The following is a 19,337-nucleotide window of genomic DNA, read 5'->3' as shown; positions in this document are numbered from 1 at the left end:
AAAAAGAGACAGAGGCAAAAAGTGGATACAAGCGGGAAAGAATGAAAGTTAATAAGGTTTTGAAGAAAAAAAAAGAACTTTTTTTCTAGGCTGAATAATAGTTTTTCTTTTCGATATGACAGGCACAAAGTTAGAAGACAGCGTGTGCAAACTGCCAATAAATAAGTTGAAGAGAGAGAATAAAAGATGAACGACTTTCAGAGCCACAAGGTGAGCTCGATGATGAAAATTCGGGTAAACCCTTGGCTAATAAAGCCCTACATTTTTGATTTTCTTTTTAGTTGATATAAAGTCGTCGATTTATTTATACACACCAAACAACTAGTTTACTCTGTTCCGTCTTGTTTCCTTGATGCTGCCCTTATCTACTCGCCAGATCTCCCGACAAACTCCCAGAGCCTTTCCGTAGTCTTTGATTATTTATCGGAGGGGAATTTTCGAAACTTGTTTATTCTGAAAGTTTATGTCAGCTCGGCTGATCCTGGAAAAAAAATAAAAACTGGAAAACTTTTGACTGGGGAAAAATGATGCCAATCTTTGCATGTAGAAACTCTCGTGTGCGTCTTACAACACGTTTCTTCGACAATGTCTTCGTGTGTTGATTAGTTCTTGCGTCACATGCCAGCCACTGGTTTGCATTGTGTGTAGGGAACCGGGGAAAATAAAAATCGTCACCGTTTCTTTCACTAAATTGAGGATGACATTGGTTAGATGATTTACGAGTCGAGGCAAGTCTTAAAAAATTCAATTCAACATTTTTTTCTTTTCTGGTTGGGGACGAGGGGGTTGATTGGAAGACTATGAGAAGGCCACACTTAAAGAAAGAGAGAGGCGCACACAATTGAGGGTTGAATTTGTAATTAGAAGGTACTGATGTTCTCTCTTGCCGCTAATGTTTCCAGCAGAGAGAGAGTTGAGACACACAAAAAAAAAAGAAGGAAAAGGAGCATTTCTTTTGCTTTCGCTCGCGGTCGGCGCACGTTGTGTTGCACTCACGCGAGCCCTGTTATTTGGCCATCGGTTAATCGTCTCGCCAGGCGGATTCATATCCAGCGTGTGGCTAAAACAGCGTCCAGGAGAAGGCGACTGGGTCTTTAAGAAAATGGAGAAAACTTTTTGTGTGTGTGTGTCGTTCATCATCCCCCCCCACTTTTTTCGGTTTCTATTATCTCTCGTCTGCAACCGTTTATAAATTTCTCGGAAATCGTCACCAACAGCTTCTAGAAAATGTTGGTGGCAAAGGGATCATTTGACACACTGCATGTGGTTGAATTGCGCAAATAACAGGCATTACAGTTGTTCACACACTGAGACAGTCTGTTCAACTGACGAGCGATTTTTATTTCGCGAGGAATTTTGGGTGTAATATAATTATGATTAATTACTGGGTTGGGTCTTTATTTCATTTTTATTACAACTTAAAATCGGTCTACTGAGTATGGACTGGTCATTTATCAAACATTGTCGCTTTCTTAATTTGAACTGCTATTGTGATTATTTCTCGAAATTAATGCGCATTATTAAATGTATTTTGTATTTTTTGTTTCAGGTGTGTGTGTGCGCGCTCATACGTCTCCCTTTTTTGTTAATGGTGCCGATGGATATCTGTGTCAATGAACTGGCAGTGCTTCTATCATCGTAACCTTGGTGCGAGGGCTCTCCGCTGTAGATCCTGACGTGTGTTACAATTCTTGAAAATTGTAAACGATTTGTTTCGCTGTTAACGTATCAGAGATCAACAACTGGAACACAAACAACGTTGTCTTTTCTCGAAAGAAAAACCAAATAAACTGTGAAATAAAGTGAAATTATTAACACCACAAGAATGTCACCCGAAATGGTCATCTACTTCTTATTGCTGCTGATTGAACTGATCTGCCAGACGGCCGCGTCCGCTAACCGGCTTAGCGACATTTACTGGAATTCCACCAACCCAATGTAAGTCACAACATTTTATTCAATTTTTTTTTTTAAATGCGTGTTTTCCCTCTTGTGGCTCAGGGAAAGGCAATTTCCTTTATGGAAACTTGTTGCCTGGCAGCTGACTTCGTTTCTAGGTCTCTTTTCTCTCTGTTTATTCGGTGCATCTTAGCGTATCGTATGTGTATATACTCACGTTCGATCATGATGATATACACACACGGCCCTCGTTCTTTTGTGGTATTATGCCGTCTGTGGAGCGTGACTCTTGATGCCTCGTTTTAAATGTTAGATACCCTTGGAGAATTGAGGCACAAAAGTATTGATCCTGCGACAGATCAAACGGAACTTTATACGATGATGCGAGAAAAAAAAAAGAATAAGGAGCTGCTCTAAATATAGAGCCGGGGGAGGGGAGGAGTACGAAAAGTGAAGAGGATTCTGCTACGATGATGAATAAGTTATCACGGCTACCAGTTGGCCCTCTCCAACTTGCGACAGATGAAGGAATACATTACGGAATCTTTTAAACTCCCCCCAAAAAAAAAAAATGCTTTTCATTAAAAAAAAAATGTTGGTTGTATCTGTTGCTCTTTTTAAAGTGTCGGGCAACTTTTAGCGTGTGCTAATTGGCTGTCAGTTATTGGATTGGCATTGCGACAAGTGAACCAGCTGCATTCGTGATGGGGGGAGCTATTGTTGTTTTAGCTAACGAATCCCCGGTCGATTGAATCGCTTTACCTCTTTTCTTTTTGTTGCTTCCCTTTTTTCTAACCCTCTCATCTCTACGAGTTATGGCATCACCTGTCCTGTTGAATTATTTACAAGATGAAGTAGGTGGGTGGAGTGTAGACGGAGGGTTTATTTCTGGACCGTGGAACATTCCTCCATCTGATTCTCGGTTCCCTTTTCTTACGTGTGTGCGTCTATGTATATCAACCTCTTTCGTCTGGAAAGCAGCTCGGGGAATTTCTTCTTCTTTGTCTGACCACCTTGTTTTTTTGTTTTTTTTTTTTTCGTTTTTACCCATTTTTTTTTTTACGATCTTTTTAATAGCGCCAAGAGGTTATATAGAGAAAAGAGAGACAAGCGAGTTGAGAAAGAGGAGAACCTGCGGCGGGAGAGTCCCTTTCTTGTTTCGTTATTTTAATGGCTCCCCCCTCTTTTTGTGTGTGTGGAAAGATATATTCTTTAATTTTTTTTTTCTTGTGTATTATTTCTTCTTCCATGGGTCCGAAGTGGTAATTAGGAAGTCCTATGGAGACTAAAAGACCGAAAGGAAATAACTGTTTAGTACACGTCACCTTTGCTTTTCTTTTTCTTTTTTCGATGGCATTGGCTCTCGGTTGTAAATGCGTGAAACGGAGCGTTGCCATCGCACCAAGTGCGCACCCCGCGTTATCGTCGGCTCATTTTCTTTTTTTCATAATATCAAAAAAGAAAGAAAAATGGTTCAAAATGAAAAAAAAAAAAAAGATGATTACTGCCAAGAGTGCGCGGCTTCCGTTCGCACCATTTTCTTTTTTGTTTTTCTTTCTCTCCAGCAAGCATTTTTTTTTTTTATTTATTTTTGTCTTTGTCGTAATCTTTATCTAGTCTCTATTGAATTAGATTACTCTTTCGGACTGGTTTGTGCGTCTAAAGCAGCTGTGTTTTTTTTTTTAAAGGGGGAGGGACAATTGAAAACAAAACGCGGTTCATTCGGTCTCATTTTTAAAATTCCAGTTTCAACTGTTTTGTCTTTTTTCAACTTGTTTTTCTCTTAAAGCGACTGGAATATGATGCATCGATAGCAAGGTGATCATTAAAACATGTACGCACGCGCTGCATATCGATATGGATAAACCAATTTTTTTTCAAAGCGAGTTTTTTTTTTTTTTGTTTTGAGGGTTTTCTTCTCTTCTCACGATGTGTTGATCGAGTTCAAAATATTCCCTCCTTCTCCCCCCCATTAACATTATTGATGATGGGCAAATGGTTTTGATTTTTTTGTTTTCGATTTCTGGTTACGTGCTGTGTTTTTTTTTTTTTCTTCCCTACGTCCAGCGTTCTGACGAAGAACTATAGCACGTCTTTTGTGTGTGTGTGTGTGATGTTGTTGGCTATACACAAACGCAGCGGGGCTGTGGTACAGCTCATTAAAATATTGGACTCCGCCTTTAGCGTGTTGCCGACTCGTCCGTCTTCTTTGCTCTCTGCTGGCGGAGGGAAAGAAGAAAACCCTTTTGCCATCACATAATTTTCTCCGGCCGTGCGCGCATTTTGTTTTTTGAATACACTCAAGACCCAATCGCTCACCGAGACTGATAACTAGTAATTACAGCCAGGAAATGAGAAGGAGAATAAGTTATTCTCAATTTTTTGGTTTCTTTTCGATTGGTGGGGGAATATCGTTCCAATGTCTTTATGCTTCGAAAAAAAAAAAAATATATTTATGCTACGATAATAATGTTGCTGCGTTCCAATGCGCATGTGGCGCACTCTTTTTTCTTCTCTGGAATATTGACGGAGAAAAAAAAATCGTCTCATTTTGAACTGGTTGACTCTTCTTGTTGACTCTTGAGGCTTTTTTTTTTCCCTTCTTATTTCCCGACTAGCCGCTGTTTTTGTTTGGCGTGTGCTGATGGCGGTTGATGTCATATTAAATCGTTCTAGGCCTCCTAGTCCCTTGTCAAATATTGACGTGCTGGAGAAAGACGGAACTGGTCATTTTTCATCTTGTACACACATTTTGAAATTGCTGTCGAGGAAAAAAATATTAAAAAAAAAGAATCACATCTTTTCATGTATGTTTACGAGCAATAGTGTGTGTGTGACGTAACCGTGCGTGATCGACTGCGGCCTGACAGAGAACAAAAAAATCGTTTTCTATCAGAAAGCAATCAAGCGGCAAGGTGGCAGGCTAGAAAATAGCTCCCTCTTTCGTCCAGGAAATGGGTTCTCTGGCTAGCGGCTGTCTCTGTGTTTTGTGCGATGCGTAAAATGTTAATGAAGTCCAGTTTTTCGATCGATGACGTTGCACGTCTGTGCACCTGCCGAAATGATGTAGGCGAGAAAGTAAAGAGAAGGAGCGGTCAACATTCATATATAAAGCGAGCCGTAAATTGAAAGAGGCAATCATTTTCCTGTCTCTTGATGTTGTATCATTAAATACTAATTACAATCAATCTGAAGTGAATTCTGGGATAGGGAATAGAAATGGATGATATCCGGCTTTTTTGTAGGGGTTTTTAATTTTGTTTTCCGCTTCGTTGTTGTTTTTTTTAATTTTTTTATTCTCTTATTACGAAAATGAGGACTGTTAATTATTTTTCTCGTTTTCTGTATCGTCGTGTTGCACACAACCCCCTTTTTTTCGGCCGGTTATAATCTTGTGCCCATGAAGAAAACGACCCAAGAAAAGAGGGCAAGAAAAAAAAAGGGGGGAAAGAAAGCGATTAGTTCCGGTTGTTTGAGGCGATTTGCCGGCTCTTGAGGGGGCTGCATCGTATCACCTTGAAGCTCTTCTTTTAAAATCAACAATCCTTTTAATACTTGAGATAGGTCGGTGGGAAAATCACGTCCGAATTCTTAGTCGTATGTCGTCTTTTCCTATTCCTCAATGATATCTGCCAAGTTTTGTTTTCTTTTCTTGTTTTACTGCATTTAAAAGAAGTCTTTTTTTTTCGAGGGGGGAGGCCGAAGGAGATACGCGAAAAAACCAACCTAAACTGAGCCACAACAAACGACAACAAAACTCTTTTGATCTTTGAGGGACGGGTCCTTTTTTTTCCCCTTCAAACTTCGGATGGTACGATGAACAAGTGCCATGTCGCATTCAATGACTTGCGGCTATTTTGCTGCCGATATTCTCCTTTTGTGCTGCATCGTTTGACACGGGACGCAAAAAAAATATAAATTTTTTTTTGTTGCATCAGGACCACGCAATTCGTTACTTTCGGTTCCCCCTTTTGATCAAGTGTCTTGTCCGGAATGCCGTTGCTACTTGTAACATCTATATGAAGTTCTATTGACTCCACACAACAAGAAAAAAGGGACGGTGAACTCGTCCGTCTATTTTTTTTCTTTAAATTCTCGTGTGTGTGTATGTGAGGCGGCATTAGAAACGGCCAGAATGCGCGTTCCGGGCGGTCTATTTTTCTTTTCTTTTTCCCCCACCGATTGCGGGCTCCTTCATCCAGTCATTGTCGGTAATGAAGTCTGCAACACTTTCGGCTTCCTTGTGTCCTGCCGTGTGTGTTTTCGTGGACGCGAAACGACACGCGTCCCCCATTTTTCGCGCCATTTTTTCTCGCTTCTTTTAGTTTAACCGCCACGGCGGGCCAACGAGACTAAATTGCGACGATTAATTTTCTAATGATAATATCGCACAACTATAGGAAAATGAGTGTATCCGTACTTCTTCTTGACTTTGCCGTTTCTTGTACATCTTTTTATTATTTAAAAAAGAAATTGAGGTTTTACGTATAAAGAAGTTTGTTGACTGTGCGATTTCCACGTTTTTCGGGGTAAAAAAGGGGGTTCCTTAAAAAAAAAAAGAAAGAAAATGAAATCGAAAGTCATTTCGTCTTTAAAGAGTGAAAAGAAACCCGACCGACCAGATGGCTGTTACGTTGTATATAACGACGGTGTATTTCCATGACATTGAAGTGAAAGAAAGATGCCGCCAACATCGTCAGATACTTTGAAAAAAAAAAAAAGCGTTTTCCTTTTTCTCAATCGCTAAAGTCTCTTTCCGACCTGGAATAAAGAGACCAAACTTTCTTTCAAAAAAAAAAAAATTGTTTGATCATCGTTTGCCAAAGTTAGTTGACTTCTTTTCTCTTCCGTTCGGATGTATACATATATATTTTTCTTCTTCTTACTGCTGCCGCTGCCGCGATCCAGCAGTAGGCCTTTGATCTGGTGCGTGTTGGAGCGTGAGCATTTCCTCCTCCATTTTTCTTTAGCGATCTATAAATACAAGAGAGACAGGGATTGGGGAGATGGGTTATTACAGCCAGTGACTTCTAGAATATTAAATGTCTTGCGTGCGGCCGCGTTTGCGTTGTATTGGGAGGCCTGTGCAGTGCGTTCGGACTCTTGCAACATAACGGTTTATGTGTACGTATAAGCATGGCCTGCAACGGTTGTTTAGTCAAGCCATAGGGGGTTAGGTTGAGGGTGGAACGGTGGTCCGTAAGTTTTGAAGAGGGTAACAAGAGAGTTGCATCTCTTTGACGACACAAAAGAGCTTCAGCTCTTCTTTTTTTTTCTTTCCCGCTTATGCTTGCAAAGGGTGGGGGGAGGACGACATCAAGCCCCTCGACTACCACATTACCCGTGTCCGTGGGGGCTCTTGTTGACGTCGACTTTCCCCCCCCCCTCCCTGTACCACCGTTACAGAAGGAGAGGTTGATCACGAGTGGGAAAGTCTCTCATTGTCACCATCTTCTACTCTCGCCATCACCCTTTGTCCTTTATACACGCCCGCTTTATGTATATACATACCGACCACACACGCAAGCCATTGCTGTCTGCCTTATCCAACAGCCAATGTTTGAATAGATTTTTAAATTTTTTATCCCTTCCCTCCTTTTTTAAAAAAATATATTTTCAATAGCCACCGAGGCTCTTCTCGGATGTATAGCTTGTTATTATTGCATGGGATATATACCTGGTGTCGCGTCATCGATTCAATAGGAAAGGGTGGGGTTAAAGAACCCGGAGCTGCCGGTGTGAATGTGACGTCGCAGATGGTGTGGGTCGCCTTTCATTCACTTGGAAATAATGCAGCCGCATCAGACAAGCTCGCAGCAGGTTCTTGATATCTTCAATAGAAGCAAAGTCTCTATCCCCTCTTTTTCTTATCCCGCTTTGTATCGTCTTGTAATGAACTTGAAGGTCTAGTCTATTCACACGTAGTTAAAAAAAATGAAAAATAAAAGAGCGTTTAAAAAAAAATATTTTTTACGAGAGAGAAACTAAATTCTCATTTTGATTTGCGTTGTTGGTCAAAAATCAGCCTTGAGCTATATCCTTCCAATTTGAACATCCCACCATCGCCAGCGTTTCAACTGATTCAATTGAGATAAAAACCTTGTGTGGCCGTTCTTATTCTAGGCTTCTTTCTCGACTCACGCAACGTGTTTGACTTGTTTTTCCAGTTTCTTTCTTGTTTTTTTTTCCCCTAACTTCCACAATCCACGCATATGCCGCGATAATAATCTTTGAAGTCATTGGTTAATTATGACCGCAGGATGTGACCTGGGCAACGTAGCGTTACCCGAACGCAAACATCCCTCCGCTTTTTCTTAGCCGAATGTTCCAGGCATAGGCGTGTCTGGGGCCAGTTTGACTGTATCCATCACATCCAACCTTCCCTTGTAGAGTTTAGCGGAAACGCGAAGAAACCCACAAACAGATGACAATTTGTCTCGAAAAAAAAAAAAGAAAAGAAAAATTCTATGGTGCTGGGTTTGTTTTTGTGGAAGAGCAGACGCGACTATTGGAGGTGCGGTGTGTGATGAGAACTCCTGCGTCTCGTTCTTGTTTGTTTTCTCTATACCCACTCGATGTTGTGAACACGTTGCCCCCTCGTCGCTGTGCCTCTTTTTTCCTCCCTCAATGTTGTTGGTACATTCCTATCGTCCACTGCCAGATAATACAGTGAAAGAAGAGTGTTTTTGGGGTTGGGCGAGAGTGACAAGTTTAGGTGGGGCCGTTTGTTGTTTTAACAGTTGGAGAAGAAGCGATAGACAGTAGTGGGGGGGGGGGACAAAACCAATCTTCGGGATAAACATTGAACGCAGACTGGACTATGTCTCTCTCCCTTGGCTTTCATTCTTGGTGCCATTACCTTTCTTTTCTCCAAGCATATTTATATTTAAAAGAAAAGAATATTGTTTGTCTTTTCTTTTGGCTTTGTACAATTCTCCTCCCGTTTGTTTGTATAGAACTATAGAGGGGGGTATACGCTCAGTGGAAGCTTTTCCACGTAAACCTTTTATTTTATTTTTTTAAATATATTTTCATGCCTGGGTTGCTTTTCTGACAGTCTATAAAAAAAAAAGGTACAGTCTATTTCGCTAACCGGATGTGGTTGTTAACAGTTTTTCTATTTCAATTTGGGGAGCTATTTCTTTTCGCCTGTCTAAGTTGGCAAGAATTCGACGCCAGTTTTCCAAAAGGTTGTTGAAGATGAGAGGAGAATGTCTTCGTTGGTAGGCAGTCTTTAGAGGAATCGGATTATCATTCAATCAGAACCGACGAGGAGGCAAAGATGTGTATCCATGAAAAAAAAAATGGGGACTCTGAAGACTCCCTGGAGATATTGACTTGTACCGCAAAATAAAAAGAAGAAGAAACGTAATACCTCGTCACTAATACAGAGCTTTTGTCAGGGCAAACTCCTAGGTATATTTTGTGTGTGTGCGTGTGTGTGTGTGACGTTGTGTCATGTTTTTTTCTCTCTCTCTCATTTTTGGTTATGATTGGCTTCATTCCCCCCACATGACTTTGCTCGTCTTCGTTGATGCTGCAACAATCCTTATTATATACTCTATATAATAAAGTGATTGAGCCGACCTTTTTTCTTCTTCTCTTATAGTAATAAGGATTTTCGGCTGTATTATTTTTTTTTATAGCCAGGAATGTCGCAGGATGGGATGTCACGATGACGACCATACAAGGGAGGCCCCTTTTTTTAAATTTCCTACCTGATTGGATGTGATTGTTGGCTTTAAACGAAAGAAAAAAATGGGCATTTGGAATTGTTCATAGTCATCGTCTTTTCTATTTCTCCTCTCTCAATATTCTAAAAATATCAATATCTTCTCATTTGAAAAGATCTAACCGTGTTGGATAGAAGACAATGTCCCATCGTGAAAGTGTAACGGCTCTTATGCGAAAAAAAAAAAATAATATATCGCGCGGGCATTAACACAGAAGGCCATTTTTGGGCAAAAGAGACGATTATATGGCGGGGGAAATGTTTATAGATATCAATGGTGTCGTTATTCTCTTCTATCCACCCTTTCGCGAGTCTTCTTTTTTTTTTTTTCGTTCACCATTTGATTTACAGACGCTATTTCGAACAGATGGATATTGTAAGTTTTTTTTCTTTTTCTTTTTCTCAACGAAAACCATGGGGGCAAAACGAAGGAAATCTCATATCTGCTCATCGTTTCCCCTCCCCCTTTCCTGTAAAGATGAGCCCAACTGATTGCGTCCCTCTTTTTGAATTTATGATTATTTTTTTTTCCTTAAAGAAAGAAACGGGAAAATTCCATTTTGGCATTTCTATTGCGAGCTGATTGCATTTCCACTGGTGGGCGGGATGAGATTAAAGGTAAACGAATATAGGGACACACAATGACGAGCTATGACTAAACTAAGAAGAATGAAAACAATGACGCTGCATCGAAAGCTATTCGATGAATTGGCTTAAAAAAAAAAGGGTTTTTGTATTTGTATCTGATTTCGAATCAAATGCCGATAGCGAAAAGAGGAATGAGAACATTTTTTTTTGGTTTTTTTGTTTTTTTTTCGGCGGGCGGGATTCGTACGTGACATTGAAAATTGCGGTTAGATCACAGGGGTAGAAGAATAGAGACCAATCCGCATCGCCTACGTATCTCTCTCTCTACTCTTTGCCTTTGTTCCAGCCCAGATGTAATGGCACACGTTGCTATACATATTTATTCGTGTGCGGTATCCGCACTCTTTGCGTTTCGGTTTTTCCCGTTTGATGCGAAACAAAGCCGAGTCAAACCGGGAGGGAAAGATAAAAGAAAAAAAAAAGATACCACCGCGCCCCCTACCTAATTAAGACTCTTTTCTCTCCCTTTGTTCTTCCTTAAAACTCTTTCCTTCTCATTTGATCATGTGTCGATCAAGAGCTAAACCGAGCATGGAAGACTCTCTTTTTTCCTCCTATTTTTTAATTGTTGGCAACGTCATCAAATGCGAGAAAGAATCGAAGGGGAAACTTTGCTTTGCTCGGTCGATTGCGTGTACGACGCTCTTTGATTCTTGATCATCTTGTGTAATATGTTCGAAATGAGTTATTTAATGACGACGGCTGGAATTTCTCGTTAGAAAACGTTTCATTTGTTTTTGTCTACGACTACGTCGCTGTATGTGTTGGCCATAAAACTGACGAATGTTTCCCGTCTTATCTCTCTCTCTCTCTCGTAAAAGATAAACACGCAGAAATGATGGAAAACAGGGGTCCCCCTTTTTTCTGCTCTTGGTTTTGTTTCATGTGTTCTGTAAAGACGGACAGAGGAACAAAGAAAAAAAAGGTTTGAAAGCTGATTTAAGACGACCTGTCCTCTCTGCATGATTTCCCTGTTCTTCTGCTTTCTGCCACTCGCCCACAGAGTTATAGCCCCACCAGTATATGAGATGGACATTGCGCAACTTTTTTCTTTTTGCCTCTTCACGTGACCGACTTGAAGGAGTTGTTTTTTCATTGTGTGAATCCTCGACGGGCATAGAAAAACAAAAGATGGCGCACGCACGCGCACTTTTTTTTTTTTTTTTAAGGCAGATGAAGTTTTTGAACGCTTCCCTTTTTGTTGTTTTATTGTTTTGCTGCGCCTCTTTTCTTTCTTTTGCTCCTATCGTCCGTGAGAAACTACACGAACGGTACTGACCCCCCCATCAAAAGAAAAACTACATTAGCTTAGTAGTATACTGTTGTACGTACACGTACCGTCTACCACTTGCACGTTTCGTGAGTTGAGTTTTATTATTATTTTTTTTTTACCTAATAAAATCAACTTTCCTAAAGAAGAAGAAGAAGAAAGTGTAAAATACGTAAACGATGTTGTTGTAACCAAGTCCGTGTACGAAAATAGAAAAAAAGAGAGCGAATAAATGAAAAAAAAAAAAGAAAAGTATGGCACGCCGGGGAAGAGACGGGACTTGTTTACGATCAGTTTGTCCTCGTCCCGCTGGATAGTTCGTCTACCTGTCTGTACACGTTGCATGCTCTCAACACTGCCCTGAGGTGTTTTTTTGAATTGCCCTTTTTTTTCGAGGGGAAAAGGAAGAATAAAAAAAAAAAAGGGGGGGGGGACAGGTAAAATATTTGGAGTAGGGAATATCAGTCCCGCGGTACTACCCCTCTGTCTCGCCTTGTTGGAGCGGCAATAAGTTTCTGTTTGGGTTTTTTTTTTTCCATTCGCATCGTGCCGCCACTTTGAGAATGGAACGAGCTCGTGATAACGACATTATATGGCCGTTTTTTTTTAACGACGCTTATGAAAACAAGAAGAACAAAATAAAAAATTGTTGAATTCGATGTTCGAAATTTTTGTTTCGCCAAAATTTTCGTTCAGTCTGGTAAGATGGTTTTGTTTTTTGTATTTTACATTTTTTGGCTTCTTAAAAAAGAACGGCGTGAAGAAACTGTAGAAAATGCAGCGTCGAAGAAATAGAATTTTAGGGGGGAATCAGGAGACAGTTTTTAAAAGCTCGGAGCTTTGCTACTGCGGTCTCTGTAGAATTGAGATGGAGAGATCAGTAAATGAATTTGGAAGGGTTTCTAATGACGAGAAGAGAGAAGAAGATGAGAGGAAATTGCGTTTGGTGGCTAACGTCATGCCCTGCATGGTCGCCTATTTTTACTTTTCATTTTGCCTACTCGCATCATTGCATTCTTTTGTTTTTCTCTTTGTTATTTTTTTTTGGGGTGGGGGGCGCAATCTTCTCGAATGGCACGCGTTTATCGCACCTTAACTGATTGACGAGAGCAAAAGAACTGAAGTTGTGTATGGGCAAATATTTTGTTGCTCTGGGATTTATTGCAAGTACGGCAGTAAATGCTTGATGATGGCGACAAACTTTTTCTACTCGAAAACAAGAAAAAGAAGGTAGATAAATAAAGTTAATGTTATACTATAGACATCAGGTAACAATGGCGCTTTGTTTTTGTTTTCTTCTCCTTGTTTCTTTTACGTTGCCATTTTCCCCATAAGAGGGAAGACTGGGACGTAAACACATAAACCCTCTTAGTCCTTCTTTTTCCCGCCGTGTCCGTGACTTTTCTTTTTTTTTCTTTCGTTGTGGCCACTACTGGAGGGCCCGGTACTGTCAAAGCCAGTCCTTCGTTAAAATATAAAAAAAAAATAATAATAAAAGAAAGAAGAAAGCTTTAAAGTTCGTCATTTTGTTCGGCTAGTAAAAAGCGTTTTCATTGGACTATTTGATTTTTTCATGGAAATTCCATTCATTTGATATTCACGCACACTTTTCCCCCCTTAAGTGCTGGGTGTGTATCAACAATTGTATCAGGACAGCATCAGCTGCTGTTTGACGACCAGGTGATGCAATCTTGTTTTTGGTGATCCAATTTTCGTAGCCACCAGGTGAACGTCGTGTTCTACGTCACAAAGAGATGCGCATTAGCAGATCAATGTGAAAAGCCCCGTCAGCTCCGTTCTGATATTTGCTTCCATTCTATTCGTTAGGTAGAACAGAGGGAGAAATAGAAACACAGACTCGCCATCGCCATACGAATGCGTGTGACTGAGGATAATTCATTCACGAGTCAGCTGCGTTGGCCAACAGACGCGGCCGTTCGCTTCTGAATTATTTGTCGACTGCACTGCGCTTCCATACGGTTTTTCATTATTTAACGCGAGCGAGAAAAAGAGAAATGTCTCTTTGAACGACGACTAGATGACTCATCAGTTTTTTTTTTTTGTTTTTGGTGGGGCTGTGTTGCCTTTATTGCATTTCCAGTTTGTCCAATTTTTTCTTTCTTTTTTTTTTGTGTCACTTCTCTTTTTCACGGATGATTGATTGACGTGTGGTCTTGTAACCCTCAGGTTTTTTGTGTCTCTTATGCAGACGCCAAGCCCAGCCGTCGTTGAACCATTAGGCTACTTTTGGCCTTCGAGTCTGGCAGCAGTATGTTTTTGGTTGAAAAGGACTTTTTATTTTTTTAAAAGATACCTTCCAAAATGGGATCGAAATCCATTTCCATGTAAGGACACTTACATGGGAGACGTATGAGTTCTCTTGTTCGTCGTACGACAAATGAAACACAGTTGATGTAAACAGAAGTTGATTGTCTCTTCTTTTTGGATTTGGTATTTGGCTGAAAAGTTTGTTGGAATTCAAAGCCAACTGCGAAAAGTTTGAAGCAATTTGTTTGTTCTTGACAATCTGCAAAGCTCTGAAATGATGAAAGGAGAAGAAAATAAAAAAGGGCACATTTCAAAGGGTCAAGAAATTTTAAACTTTCGTTTACCATATTAAGTTAACCTGCGCAGTCGTTGAGCTCCAAAACGCTAATGATGGCCGCAATCTTGCGCTCAAGTACAAAACGTAGAGGCATACAAAAACAGTAGTAAATTGCGTTTGTAAAAAATCTCATTAAATATTTATGCATTCAGGAATGTCTTTCGGTCCCTCATTTTAAATCGGTGTGCGTGTACAGTCTCCTTCGTCTGGCCGCACACACACTGACATTTTGCTTTTCTATAAATAGCACCGAGTTTTGATTGTTGTTTTCGCTTTCGTTATATTTTGTCCAACCGTTTTGGGTTGTCATCACGTCTGGCCTTTCTTCGTCGATTCTATGCGTTTCTTATCGGGCTGGTGGGCGCAAAGGTTGACAACAGGAAATTAACTCACCGACTGTGTTATTGGACGGCCCAACATCTTTCTCTCTCATTAGCCGCAAGTCTGCAGAACCTGAGTGGCATTGACGCCGTCGTCTCTGCTTTTGTGACACACAATCTCCAATGTGCCTCACGCAGGTTTCCCATCTTTTTGATTCATCCGCACATTGAATCACAGTCCCAGCAGTTTGCCCGAGCTTTTTCCCTACTCCATTTATCAAACACACATGATGCAATAGAAGATGGGGAAGACGAAAAAGAAGATGAGACAACTCATCCGTAAATGCTGTTAGATCCTGTGACACTGTTTCCACTTGATTGGCGAACCCTTTTCTCTTGAGCGAGAATTAAAAAAAAAAAGAACTTTTGCTTTTTGCGTTGGGTTGTCGTGGAAATGTAGATGGCGTGTCGTATTTCACGGGGACGCATAAAGTGCTTGTTCTTTCTTTCGGGAGCTACTTTACTCTTTTTAAACCTGTTAATGTCTCTCCCCCCTTTTTTTTCCTCTTTACAAAGTTTTGCTCGAGAGCGAAAGGGAGACTGTGAAAATTCATTCCCCCATAGAGTTTGAAATTTAAAAATCAATGCACCAAAACTTCCACCCCACTTTTCACTCTCCCTTTTTTTTTTTTTGCTGATCTCATTATTATTAAAAAATGGGAGGCACACACATCTCGGAAGACGGGCTTCGACGAGGAAGAAGAAAATGGTGAATGTACTACTTTGTGAGCTCATTAGAACGCTGTGCTCTCATTGATGATTGATGCGATACCTCACGGGAGGGTCGTGCCATTTCAGCACCAAACGTTACGTGGAAATCATTCAATTTCAACATCTTTTCGCTTCTTTTCCCTCGCACATCCATCGTTAATAATTTGCTTTCAAAATCCATTATTCCTTTCTTTTTCGAAAACAAAAAAAGAGGGGGGATCAGATGGAACACATTAAAACTGAGCAAGGAAAAAAGAATGTACGTCCGGTTCTCTCTCTGTTTTGTCCAAGTGCTGAACAGATGTAGTCCAACTGATAGTCAGGATCGAACGTGCCTTCTTCTGCGTCGGGCAGACATCCCCACAGTGTACTGGAACATCACTAGTTAGTGGTAATGGACGTGCAAGTAAAAAGGGTGGCTTTGAAAGGGATGTTTAAAAACAAAAAGCGATTGGTCACGAAATGAGTTGGGACGCGGAGGCAGATAGAGATTTGGAGCTATTTAAGCCCAACAATGTTGCATCAATGCGTAATGCATTTTTTTGCTTTTCTTTTTTTAGACGAAGGGGGGGGGGGGTAAACCCGTGGCCTATTTAGAAAGCCTTATTTTACCCCCTTGTTCCATTGTGGAGGATTTACATGTCATGTAAGCTGATTTTATGCTACCGGATATGTCTAATGACCACTCTGAAGACTGACCAAGACTCGAAAAAGACCGTTTTCCCTGTTCCATTTTTGATGTAGAGAGTGGTTGGAACATTTTTTTTTCCTACTTTGAGAGACCGGTTACAACTTAGGGAGGAATGACAAACAAATGACGACGTAATCCTCTAGTATGTATAAAAAGTCTCGAATGACTTTATGCTAAAATAAAAATGTGTATGAGGAGGAAAGAGAAAAGTTGGATAAGAGTTCCTATTTGGTTTTTTTTTTCTTTCTCTTTTGCTATGGAAATGAAACTGATGAGTTTGTCTTGGATTGACGGTTCTAACATTTCAGAAACGGAAACGTCAAAGCTATAGCGGTGGATCCCCCCCATATACCACTACCAGTCTTCTTCTTTTCGTTGCCTGTTGTTATCCTTTTACATCCGAACCCTTGGTCTCTCTTTCCCCATCGAATTTGACGAGTATTTTTTTTTTTTGCCCAGCTCAGTTGTTCCACACCGATACACGAAAGAAAAGCAACTCCATCAGCGTGGGCACGTGTCAAACGGCCAAGGCGACTGGGAACACACACACACAAACAAGGACTAGTGAGAAAAATCGATGACAAAAAGAATATGTCTTGTGCGTTGAGAACAATTTCACTTAGACCGCCAATCATGCGTTAGGAGTCGGCAATGTCGAGAGTCTCGTTGCGCCTCACTTTCGCCCCTGTTTTCATACTACACCAAAAGTTGTGTGTTCAGGTAGTGTTTTCTTTTTCAGGTGAATGCGCTTACATCTCGTATGCGCATGTATTGCAAAGGTTGCATTGAAAAGATAAATTGTTCCACTCTTGATCGACTTGGGTTCAGCAATTCAGCGTATGCAAATGCATCAAGGCGAAAAGTGTGTTTTTTTTCTTTTTGGGAAGTTTTAAATGGGGTCGGAAGATGGAATCGGAAGAATGAGAGGCACCCTCATAGAAGAAGCTTTGGATTTTGTGGGGTCTATATATAAAAAAAAAAAACGAAGAGGCAAACATTGTCATTCGCCTTTGTGTGTGTGTGTGGATGGAATGACGTTACGGATCATTGGCTTTTTCTCGTTGCCTTTTGTTGCCTTTCATGTTTGACGACGTTGCCCAAATAGAGAGCGCGACTGTTCCAACGCTACCGTCAAAATGTCCATGACCGATGGCCGTTTCTCGGATATAGACGACGATCCGTTGTAATATGCACACACACTCCCGGAAGGAATCAAATGACTCTGCAATAGCAGCAGCAGCCTCGTATCATGGCAACGTTGTGTCATGTATCCGAAACGCCCGTCCATATCTCTGCCCACTCGCAACATTTTGTGTACGCCACGAGTGTTCACCGTGTCAAATGACGCGTGTACCAGAGTTTGTCAATATTTTCAATCCCACCAAAAAAAAAAAAAAAAAGAAAAAAGTGGGGGGAGGGGATAGTCTAAAGAGATTGGGATTCAAGATGGATCAAGGTGAATTCAATAACATTAATATGGACATGTAGCCGAGAGAGGTGAGAGTCTCATTGATTTTCCCAGTTTGTACGGAACAGTCGGGCGATAAAGGAGCCCCCCCCCCATCCTAGTCAAGTTTAAGAGTTAGAGGCTTTTGACGAAGAGTGGGGCTGTTGCGTAGCGAGGGATATGACAAAGTCCCATCACTCCTGTCACCCTGGTTATGAATACTTTTTTTTTTTCCCTTTTACGTGGCGAAGAGGGTAGGATCAATGGATCGTATAATTCCCCCATCACTCCCGCGGAAAGTTCTCATCAAACGTTATACATATTCCCGCCGTGTGTTTGAATAAAAAAACATTACGTGAAGAACTAAACGAAATTGGAATAGAAACCAAAGGGGGTGAATGATTTAAAAAAAAAAAAAAAAAAAGACCCAAAATGTCATTTTGCGAATGCGGATTTCCCGCCAGCGTTACGTGAAAACGCCTCCGTTGAATGGTGGGATTGGTGGTGAAGTTGAACGCAAACCATGGAGGTTGACTCAATTTCCGGGGGGACTTTTTTTTTTCTTTCTTTTTTTGTTGTTGTTGTTGCCTAGTAAGAAAGGAAACGCCATTAAAAGATAAAATGAAGAAAACGTTGGCTGCTGCTGGGGAAGGTTGATGGAGCAAAAGTGAAAAGACGGATGAAGATGAGAGAAAATAAAGAGGATGAAGCTCAAACTCCTCCTCCTTTTACCGTCCCTTTTTATATATCTAACGTCTATAAGTATACGGTATCCATGTTGACGGGGAAGAAGAAGAAGAAAAAAGGAGACACATACACACACACACAGAGTCTAGGATATAAACTAGGCCTTTGGTGGATTGAAGGGCCTGTCGTGCTGTTGCTGTGACGGAGGGATCGGCATCATTCCTCCCTCTCTCTCTTTCACAGACACACACACACACCTTATTGATTAAAGATCCTGTGCGCGTCGAACATCGAAAGAACCGTGAGAGTGGAGAACACGAGAGAGACGCTGAAGAGTAAGAGGGGGGTGTAGGACAGGGGGGAGGAGAAGGAGTGTATATCTTGTGATGATTCTACACTGCCTTTTATAGTCCGTCCAGCAAGAACTTCCTTTTTTTCCCCCGGTGTGTAAAGAAAGAATGAAGAGCCCTTACATGTTCTTTTCCGTTCTCCCTGTTTATAGCGGAGGAAATTGAGGGTTGGCCAGTCGTTTGATTTTCCTGTCGATCGCCGCTACTTTTTCTTTTCGGCCACGTAGCCAACGGCCTGGAGGGAGGGGGAGCCCATTTGGCACGAGACCCCCGCAAACTCTTTCTGCCTTTTAAAGGGGGGTCAAAAAAAAATTTTTTTTTTCTTCTTCACTAGAGGAGAACATTTTCTTCTGCTTTTATAACTTTTTATTGATACTGTCTTCGGGGCTAGTAAGGCTATTATTTTCCAACGATCGCTGAAAATGGGTGGAAACAAAAGAGCATCGACTTATTGCTGGCCCACTAGGCCCGGTCGGAATGTTGGTCTTTTTTTAAGTTCCGGTTCTTTCTGCTCGATTGGAGCATTGCTAGTTAAAGAAACGAGGGGTAAAATTCTGAGCAGATACAACAGAAGAAGAAAGAGAAGAACCTTTTTGGCTGGGGCTAATTGTCGACGTGTGGTGGACTTGGTTTTGTAGAACACGCGCAAGGAAAAGAGAATGGGCAGGCCGTGCGTTCATTATCGATAATCGAAACTTGAGAACGCACGAAACTTCTTCTTTTGGTTTATCGATTTGTCCATTGGCCTGTAAAAGATACTCACCTTTATTATTGTCTTTTTGTTATTCGATTTTGATTGCGCCTTGCGACACAAACATTTTCAAAACAGGTCATGTTAAAAAGAGCGTGGCTGTAATCCCTGAGTAAGACCTAGTTGCGTATTTTCGTGTTTGTTTTTTTTTTCCCGGCCGAGGAGC

The 19,337-nt window shown here is 41.0% G+C and overlaps 1 protein-coding gene across 3 annotated transcripts in view; it reads left to right on the top strand.

Moving 5' to 3' along the window:
- The window catches only part of LOC116919105 (ephrin-A5), a 125,591-nt gene that overhangs the window by 2,334 nt on the left and 103,920 nt on the right, over positions 1-19,337 (top strand). For all 3 annotated transcript variants that reach the window (XM_045171388.1, XM_045171390.1, XM_045171387.1), the window contains exon 2: positions 1,550-1,938. The gene's annotated coding sequence lies outside the window, so the exon portion shown is untranslated. The remainder of the gene's footprint in view (positions 1-1,549; positions 1,939-19,337) is intronic.

Source organism: Daphnia magna, linkage group LG3, assembly GCF_020631705.1.
Source record: "Daphnia magna isolate NIES linkage group LG3, ASM2063170v1.1, whole genome shotgun sequence".
Lineage (NCBI taxonomy): Eukaryota > Metazoa > Arthropoda > Branchiopoda > Diplostraca > Daphniidae > Daphnia > Daphnia magna.
The sequence above is the reverse complement of the archived record's forward strand: the minus strand, read 5'-3'. Positions and strand labels throughout refer to the sequence as shown.